Source organism: Rana temporaria, chromosome 10 (genome assembly GCF_905171775.1).
Source record: "Rana temporaria chromosome 10, aRanTem1.1, whole genome shotgun sequence".
In the NCBI taxonomy this organism is placed as follows: domain Eukaryota; kingdom Metazoa; phylum Chordata; class Amphibia; order Anura; family Ranidae; genus Rana; species Rana temporaria.
In genome coordinates, this window is record NC_053498.1 from 153,055,786 (window position 1) to 153,064,805 (window position 9,020).

Sequence of the window (9,020 nt, forward strand, 5' to 3'; positions counted from 1 at the left end):
GGTGGTCACTCTTGTAGATAATACTTCTGAAGTGGTCACTGTTGATTCTGGAGGACTAGGAGAGAAGGAGGTGAATGGAGATGGTGTTGATGAAGGAATAGTGCTGGTTTCTTCAGTTTTGGAGGTTGAAAATGTCTGTGTGGAAAATACAGAGGGGGAAACTCTTTCAGTTACTGATTGTGTAGAAGCCGATCCCTCCGTTGATGGAGATACGATTGCCGTCCCAGCAGTGCTGGTCTCATGTAGAGATACACTTTGTGTTGTGACTGATGCTGGCTCAGTGGTACTTTCTGTCTCTAATGCAGTAGGTATGGTATTTGTGGTCTCTCTTGTAGATGATGAGGTTTCTGAAGTGGCCAAGGTTGATTCTGACAGACGAGGAGAGAAGGAAGTCAGTGAAGATGTGGCCACCGTTGGGATGGAGACACCTTCAGATGTTGGCTGTGTGGAAGTGGAGATACTCTGCATGGTGGATGTTTGTAGTTCTGTACTACTCTGTGGTTCAGATGGGTTTGGTGTAGTTATTGTAACTTTTGCAGATGTTTCTGAAGTTGTCATTCTGGATACTCTGCTGGTCTCTCCAGTTATTTCAGGAGACGTCATTAGTGACGAAACCACAGGAGTGGAAGCTCTCTCAGATGTTGGTTCTGTAGAAGTGGAATGTTGTGCTGATGTAGAAAGGTTTGTCACTCTAGCAGTGCTGGTCTCATGCTCAGATGGGCTCTGTACGGTGGTTGTGGCTGGCTCAGTTGTTCCTTCGGTTTCATTTGTACTTATTGCAGTATTAGTGGTGGTCACTCTTGTAGATAATACTTCTGAAGTGGTCACTGTTGATTCTGGAAGACTAGGAGAGAAGGAGGTGAATGGAGAAGGTGTTGATGAAGGAATAGTGCTGGTTTCTGCAGATTTGGAGGTTGAAAATGTCTGTGTGGAAAATACAGAGGGGGAAACCCTTTCAGTTACTGATTGTGTAGAAGCCGATCCCTCCGTTGGAGATACGATTGTCGTCCCAGCAGTGCTGGTCTCATGTAGAGATACACTTTGTGTTGTGACTGATGCTGGCTCAGTGGTACTTTCTGTCTCTAATACAGTAGGTATAGTATTTGTGGTCTCTCTTGTAGATGATGAGGGTTCTGAAGTTGCCAAGGTTGACTCTGATAGACTAGGAGAGAAGGACGTCAGTGAAGATGTGGCCACCGTTGGAGTGGAGACACCTTCAGATGTTGGTTGTGTTGAGGTTGAGATACTCTGCATGGTGGTTGTTTGTAGTTCTGTACTACTCTGTGGTTCAGATGGGTTTGGTGTAGTTATTGTAACTTTTGCAGATGTTTCTGAGGTTGTCATTCTGGATACTCTGCTGGTCTCTCCAGTCATTTCAGGAGATGTCATTAGTGACGAAACCACAGGAGTGGAAGTTCTCTCAGATGTTGGTTCTGTAGAAGCGGAATGTTGTGCTGATGTAGAAAGGTTTGTCACTCCAGCAGTGCTGGTCTCATGCTCAGATGGGCTCTGTACGGTGCTTGTGGTTGGCTCAGTTGTACCTTTGGTTTCATTTGTACTTATTGCAGTATTAGTGGTGGTCACTCTTGTAGATAATACTTCTGAAGTGGTCACTGTTGATTCTGGAAGACTAGGAGAGAAGGAGGTGAATGGAGATGGTGTTGATGAAGGAATAGTGCTGGTTTCTGCAGATTTGGAGGTTGGAAATGTCTGTGTGGAAAATACAGAGGGGGAAACCCTTTCAGTTACGGATTGTGTAGAAGCCGATCCCTCCGTTGATGGTGATACGATTGTTGTCCCAGCAGTGCTGGTCTCATGTAGAGATACACTTTGTGTTGTGACTGATGCTGGCTCAGTGGTACTTTCTGTCTCTAATGCAGTAGGTATAGTATTTGTGGTCTCTCTTGTAGACGATGAGGGTTCTGAAGTTGCCAATGTTGATTCTGACAGACTAGGAAAAAAGGAAGTCAGTGAAGATGTGGCCACCGTTGGAGTGGAAAGACCTTCAGATGTTGGTTGTGTTGAGGTTGAGATACTCTGCATGGTGGTTGTTTGTATTTCTGTAGTACTCTGTGGTTCAGATGGGTTTGGTGTAGTTATTGTAACTTTTGAAGATGTTTCTAAGGTTGTCATTCTGGATAATCTGCTGGTCTCTCCAGTTATTTCAGGAGACGTCATTAGTGACGAAACCACAGGAGTGGAAGTTCTCTCAGATGTTGGTTCTGTAGAAATGGAATGTTGTGCTGATGTAGAAAGGTTTGTCACTTTAGCAGTGCTGGTCTCATGCTCAGATGGGCTCTGTACGGTGGTTGTGGCTGGCTCAGTTGTTCCTTCGGTTTCATTTGTACTTATTGCAGTATTAGTGGTGGTCACTCTTGTAGATAATACTTCTGAAGTGGTCACTGTTGATTCTGGAAGACTAGGAGAGAAGGAGGTGAATGGAGAAGGTGTTGATGAAGGAATAGTGCTGGTTTCTGCAGATTTGGAGGTTGAAAATGTCTGTGTGGAAAATACAGAGGGGGAAACCCTTTCAGTTACTGATTGTGTAGAAGCCGATCCCTCCGTTGATGGAGATACGATTGTCGTCCCAGCAGTGCTGGTCTCATGTAGAGATACACTTTGTGTTGTGACTGATGCTGGCTCAGTGGTACTTTCTGTCTCTAATACAGTAGGTATAGTATTTGTGGTCTCTCTTGTAGATGATGAGGGTTCTGAAGTTGCCAAGGTTGACTCTGATAGACTAGGAGAGAAGGACGTCAGTGAAGATGTGGCCACCGTTGGAGTGGAGACACCTTCAGATGTTGGTTGTGTTGAGGTTGAGATACTCTGCATGGTGGTTGTTTGTAGTTCTGTAGTACTCTGTGGTTCAGATGGGTTTGGTGTAGTTATTGTAACTTTTGCAGATGTTTCTAAGGTTGTCATTCTGGATAATCTGCTGGTCTCTCCAGTTATTTCAGGAGACGTCATTAGTGACGAAACCACAGGAGTGGAATCTCTCTCAGATGTTGGTTCTGTAGAAGTGGAATGTTGTGCTGATGTAGAAAGGTTTGTCACTCTAGCAGGGCTGGTCTCATGCTCAGATGGGCTCTGTACAGTGGTTGTGGTTGGCTCAGTTGTACCTTTGGTTTCATTTGTACTTATTGCAGTATTAGTGGTGGTCACTCTTGTAGATAATACTTCTGAAGTGGTCACTGTTGATTCTGGAGGACTAGGAGAGAAGGAGGTGAATGGAGATGGTTTTGAAGGAATAGTGCTGATTTCTTCAGTTTTGGAGGTTAAAAATGTCTGTGTGGAAAATACAGAGGGGGAAACCTTTTCAGTTACGGATTGTGTAGAAGCCGATCCCTCCGTTGATGGTGATACGATTGTTGTCCCAGCAGTGCTGGTCTCATGTAGAGATACACTTTGTGTTGTGACTGATGCTGGCTCAGTGGTACTTTCTGTCTCTAATGCAGTAGGGATAATATTTGTCGTCTCTCTTGTAGATGATGAGGGTTCTGAAGTTGCCAAGGTTGACTCTGACAGACTAGGAGAGAAGGAAGTCAGTGAAGTTGTGGCCACTGTTGGGATGGAGACACCTTCAGATGTTGGTTGTGTTGAGGTTGAGATACTCTGCATGGTGGTTGTTTGTATTTCTGTAGTACTCTGTGGTTCAGATGGGTTTGGTGTAGTTATTGTAACTTTTGAAGATGTTTCTAAGGTTGTCATTCTGGATAATCTGCTGGTCTCTCCAGTTATTTCAGGAGACGTCATTAGTGACGAAACCACAGGAGTGGAAGTTCTCTCAGATATTGGTTCTGTAGAAGCGGAATGTTGTGCTGATGTAGAAAGGTTTGTCGCTCTAGCAGTGCTGGTCTCATGCTCAGATGGGCTCTGTACGGTGGTTGTGGTTGGCTCAGTTGTACCTTCGGTTTCATTTGTACTTATTTCAGTATTAGTGGTGGTCACTCTTGTAGATAATACTTCTGAAGTGGTCATCGTTGATTCTGGAAGACTAGGAGAGAAGGAGGTGAATGGAGATGGTGTTGATGAAGGAATAGTGCTGGTTTCTTCAGTTTTGGAGGTTGAAAATGTCTGTGAGGAAAATACAGAGGGGGAAACCCTTTCAGTTACGGATTGTGTAGAAGCAGATCCCTCCGTTGATGGAGATACGATTGTCGTCCCAGCAGTGCTGGTCTCATGTAGAGACACACTTTGTGTTGTGACTGATGCTGGCTCAGTGGTACTTTCTGTCTCTAATGCAGTAGGTATGGTATTTGTGGTCTCTCTTGTAGATGATGAGGGTTCTGAAGTTGCCATGGTTGATTCTGACAGACTAGGAGAGAAGGAAGTCAGTGAAGATGTGGCCACCGTTGGAATGGAGACACCTTCAGATGTTGGTTGTGTTGAGGTTGAGATACTCTGCATGGTGGATGTTTGTATTTCTGTAGTACTCTGTGGTTCAGATGGGTTTGGTGTAGTTATTGTAACGTTTGAAGATGTTTCTAAGGTTGTCATTCTGGATAATCTGCTGGTCTCTCCAGTTATTTCAGGAGACGTCATTAGTGACGAAACCACAGGAGTGGAAGTTCTCTCAGATGTTGGTTCTGTAGAAATGGAATGTTGTGCTGATGTAGAAAGGTTTGTCACTTTAGCAGTGCTGGTCTCATGCTCAGATGGGCTCTGTACGGTGGTTGTGGTTGGCTCAGTTATACCTTCAGTTTCATTTGTACTTATTGCAGTATTAGTGGTGGTCACTCTTGTAGATAATACTTCTGAGGTGGTCACCGTTGATTCTGGAAGACTAGGAGAGAAGGAGGTGAATGGAGATGGTGTTGATGAAGGAATAGTGCTGGTTTCTGAAGTTTTGAAGGTTGAAAATGTCTGTGTGGAAAATACAGAGGGGGAAACCCTTTCAGTTACGGATTGTGTAGAAGCAGATCCCTCCGTTGATGGAGATACGATTGTCGTCCCAGCAGTGCTGGTCTCATGTAGAGATACACTTTGTGTTGTGACTGATGCTGGCTCAGTGGTACTTTCTGTCTCTAATGCAGTAGGTATAGTATTTGTGGTCTCTCTTGTAGATGATGATGTTTTTGCAGTTGCCAAGGTTGATTCTGACAGACTAGGAGAGAAGGAAGTCAGTGAAGATGTGGCCACCGTTGGGATGGAGACACCTTCAGATGTTGGCTGTGTGGAAGTGGAGATACTCTGCATGGTGGATGTTTGTAGTTCTGTACTACTCTGTGGTTCAGATGGGTTTGGTGTAGTTATTGTAACTTTTGCAGATGTTTCTGAAGTTGTCATTCTGGATACTCTGCTGGTCTCTCCAGTTATTTCAGGAGACGTCATTAGTGACGAAACCACAGGAGTGGAAGCTCTCTCAGATGTTGGTTCTGTAGAAGTGGAATGTTGTGCTGATGTAGAAAGGTTTGTCACTCTAGCAGTGCTGGTCTCATGCTCAGATGGGCTCTGTACGGTGGTTGTGGCTGGCTCAGTTGTTCCTTCGGTTTCATTTGTACTTATTGCAGTATTAGTGGTGGTCACTCTTGTAGATAATACTTCTGAAGTGGTCACTGTTGATTCTGGAAGACTAGGAGAGAAGGAGGTGAATGGAGAAGGTGTTGATGAAGGAATAGTGCTGGTTTCTGCAGATTTGGAGGTTGAAAATGTCTGTGTGGAAAATACAGAGGGGGAAACCCTTTCAGTTACTGATTGTGTAGAAGCCGATCCCTCCGTTGATGGAGATACGATTGTCGTCCCAGCAGTGCTGGTCTCATGTAGAGATACACTTTGTGTTGTGACTGATGCTGGCTCAGTGGTACTTTCTGTCTCTAATGCAGTAGGTATAGTATTTGTGGTCTCTCTTGTAGATGATGAGGGTTCTGAAGTTGCCAAGGTTGACTCTGATAGACTAGGAGAGAAGGACGTCAGTGAAGATGTGGCCACCGTTGGAGTGGAGACACCTTCAGATGTTGGTTGTGTTGAGGTTGAGATACTCTGCATGGTGGTTGTTTGTAGTTCTGTAGTACTCTGTGGTTCAGATGGGTTTGGTGTAGTTATTGTAACTTTTGCAGATGTTTCTAAGGTTGTCATTCTGGATAATCTGCTGGTCTCTCCAGTTATTTCAGGAGACGTCATTAGTGACGAAACCACAGGAGTGGAATCTCTCTCAGATGTTGGTTCTGTAGAAGTGGAATGTTGTGCTGATGTAGAAAGGTTTGTCACTCTAGCAGGGCTGGTCTCATGCTCAGATGGGCTCTGTACAGTGGTTGTGGTTGGCTCAGTTGTACCTTCGGTTTCATTTGTACTTGTTGCAGTATTAGTGGTGGTCACTCTTGTAGATAATACTTCTGAAGTGGTCACTGTTGATTCTGGAGGACTAGGAGAGAAGGAGGTGAATGGAGATGGTTTTGAAGGAATAGTGCTGATTTCTTCAGTTTTGGAGGTTAAAAATGTCTGTGTGGAAAATACAGAGGGGGAAACCTTTTCAGTTACGGATTGTGTAGAAGCCGATCCCTCCGTTGATGGTGATACGATTGTTGTCCCAGCAGTGCTGGTCTCATGTAGAGATACACTTTGTGTTGTGACTGATGCTGGCTCAGTGGTACTTTCTGTCTCTAATGCAGTAGGGATAATATTTGTGGTCTCTCTTGTAGATGATGAGGGTTCTGAAGTTGCCAAGGTTGACTCTGACAGACTAGGAGAGAAGGAAGTCAGTGAAGTTGTGGCCACTGTTGGGATGGAGACACCTTCAGATGTTGGTTGTGTTGAGGTCGAGATACTCTGCATCGTGGATGTGTGTAGTTCTGTAGATGGATTTGGTGTAGTTATTGAAACTGTTGCAGATGTTTCTGAGGTTGTCATTCTGGATACTCTGCTGGTCTCTCCAGTTATTTCAGGAGACGTCATTAGTGACGAAACCACAGGAGTGGAAGCTCTCTGAGATGTTGGTTCTGTAGAAGTGGAATGTTGCGCTGATGTAGAAAGGTTTGTCACTCTAGCAGTGCTGGTCTCATGCTCAGATGGGCTCTGTACAGTGGTTGTGGATGGCTCAGTTGTACCTTCGGTTTCATTTGTACTTATTGCAGTATTAGTGGTGGTCACTCTTGTAGATAATACTTCTGAAGTGGTCACTGTTGATTCTGGAGGACTAGGAGAGAAGGAGGTGAATGGAGATGGTGTTGATGAAGGAATAGTGCTGGTTTCTGCAGATTTGAAGGTTGAAAATGTCTGTGTGGAAAATAAAGAGGAGGAAACCCTTTCAGTTACTGATTGTGTAGAAGCCGATCCCTCCGTTGATGGAGATACGATTGTTGTCCCAGCAGTGCTGGTCTCATGTAGAGATACACTTTGTGTTGTGACTGATGCTGGCTCAGTGGTACTTTCTGTCTCTAATGCAGTAGGTATGGTATTTGTGGTCTCTCTTGTAGATGATGATGTTTTTGAAGTTGCCAAGGTTGACTCTGACAGACTAGGAGAGAAGGAAGTCAGTGAAGATGTGGCCACCGTTGGGATGGAGACACCTTCAGATGTTGGTTGTGTGGAAGTGGAGATACTCTGCATGGTGGATGTTTGTAGTTCTGTACTACTCCGTGGTTCAGATGGGTTTGGTGTAGTTATTGTAACTTTTGAAGATGTTTCTGAGGTTGTCATTCTGGATACTCTGCTGGTCTCTCCAGTCATTTCAGGAGATGTCATTAGTGACGAAACCACAGGAGTGGAAGTTCTCTCAGATGTTGGTTCTGTAGAAGCGGAATGTTGTGCTGATGTAGAAAGGTTTGTCACTCTAGCAGTGCTGGTCTCATGCTCAGATGGGCTCTGTACGGTGGTTGTGGTTGGCTCAGTTGTTCCTTCGGTTTCATTTGTACTTATTGCAGTATTAGTGATGGTCACACTTGTAGATAATACTTCTGAGGTGGTCACCGTTGATTCTGGAAGACTAGGAGAGAAGGAGGTGAATGGAGATGGTGTTGATGAAGGAATAGTGCTGATTTCTTCAGTTTTGAAGGTTGAAAATGTCTGTGTGGAAAATACAGAGGAGGAAACCCTTTCAGTTATGGATTGTGTAGAAGCAGATCCCTCCGTTGATGGAGATACGATTGTCGTCCCAGCAGTGCTGGTCTCACGTAGAGACACACTTTGTGTTGTGACTGATGCTGGCTCAGTGGTACTTTCTGTCTCTAATGCAGTAGGTATGGTATTTGTGGTCTCTCTTGTAGATGATGATGTTTTTGAAGTTGCCAAGGTTGATTCTGACAGACTAGGAGAGAAGGAAGTCAGTGAAGATGTGGCCACCGTTGGGATGGAGACACCTTCAGATGTTGGCTGTGTGGAAGTGGAGATACTCTGCATGGTGGATGTTTGTAGTTCTGTACTACTCTGTGGTTCAGATGGGTTTGGTGTAGTTATTGTAACTTTTGCAGATGTTTCTGAAGTTGTCATTCTGGATACTCTGCTGGTCTCTCCAATTATTTCAGGAGACGTCATTAGTGACGAAACCACAGGAGTGGAAGCTCTCTCAGATGTTGGTTCTGTAGAAGTGGAATGTTGTGCTGATGTAGAAAGGTTTGTCACTCTAGCAGTGCTGGTCTCATGCTCAGATGGGCTCTGTACGGTGGTTGTGGCTGGCTCAGTTGTTCCTTCGGTTTCATTTGTACTTATTGCAGTATTAGTGGTGGTCACTCTTGTAGATAATACTTCTGAAGTGGTCACTGTTGATTCTGGAGGACTAGGAGAGAAGGAGGTGAATGGAGATGGTTTTGAAGGAATAGTGCTGATTTCTTCAGTTTTGGAGGTTAAAAATGTCTGTGTGGAAAATACAGAGGGGGAAACCTTTTCAGTTACGGATTGTGTAGAAGCCGATCCCTCCGTTGATGGAGATACGATTGTCGTCCCAGCAGTGCTGGTCTCATGTAGAGATACACTTTGTGTTGTGACTGATGCTGGCTCAGTGGTACTTTCTGTCTCTAATGCAGTAGGTATAGTATTTGTGGTCTCTCTTGTAGATGATGAGGGTTCTGAAGTTGCCAAGGTTGACT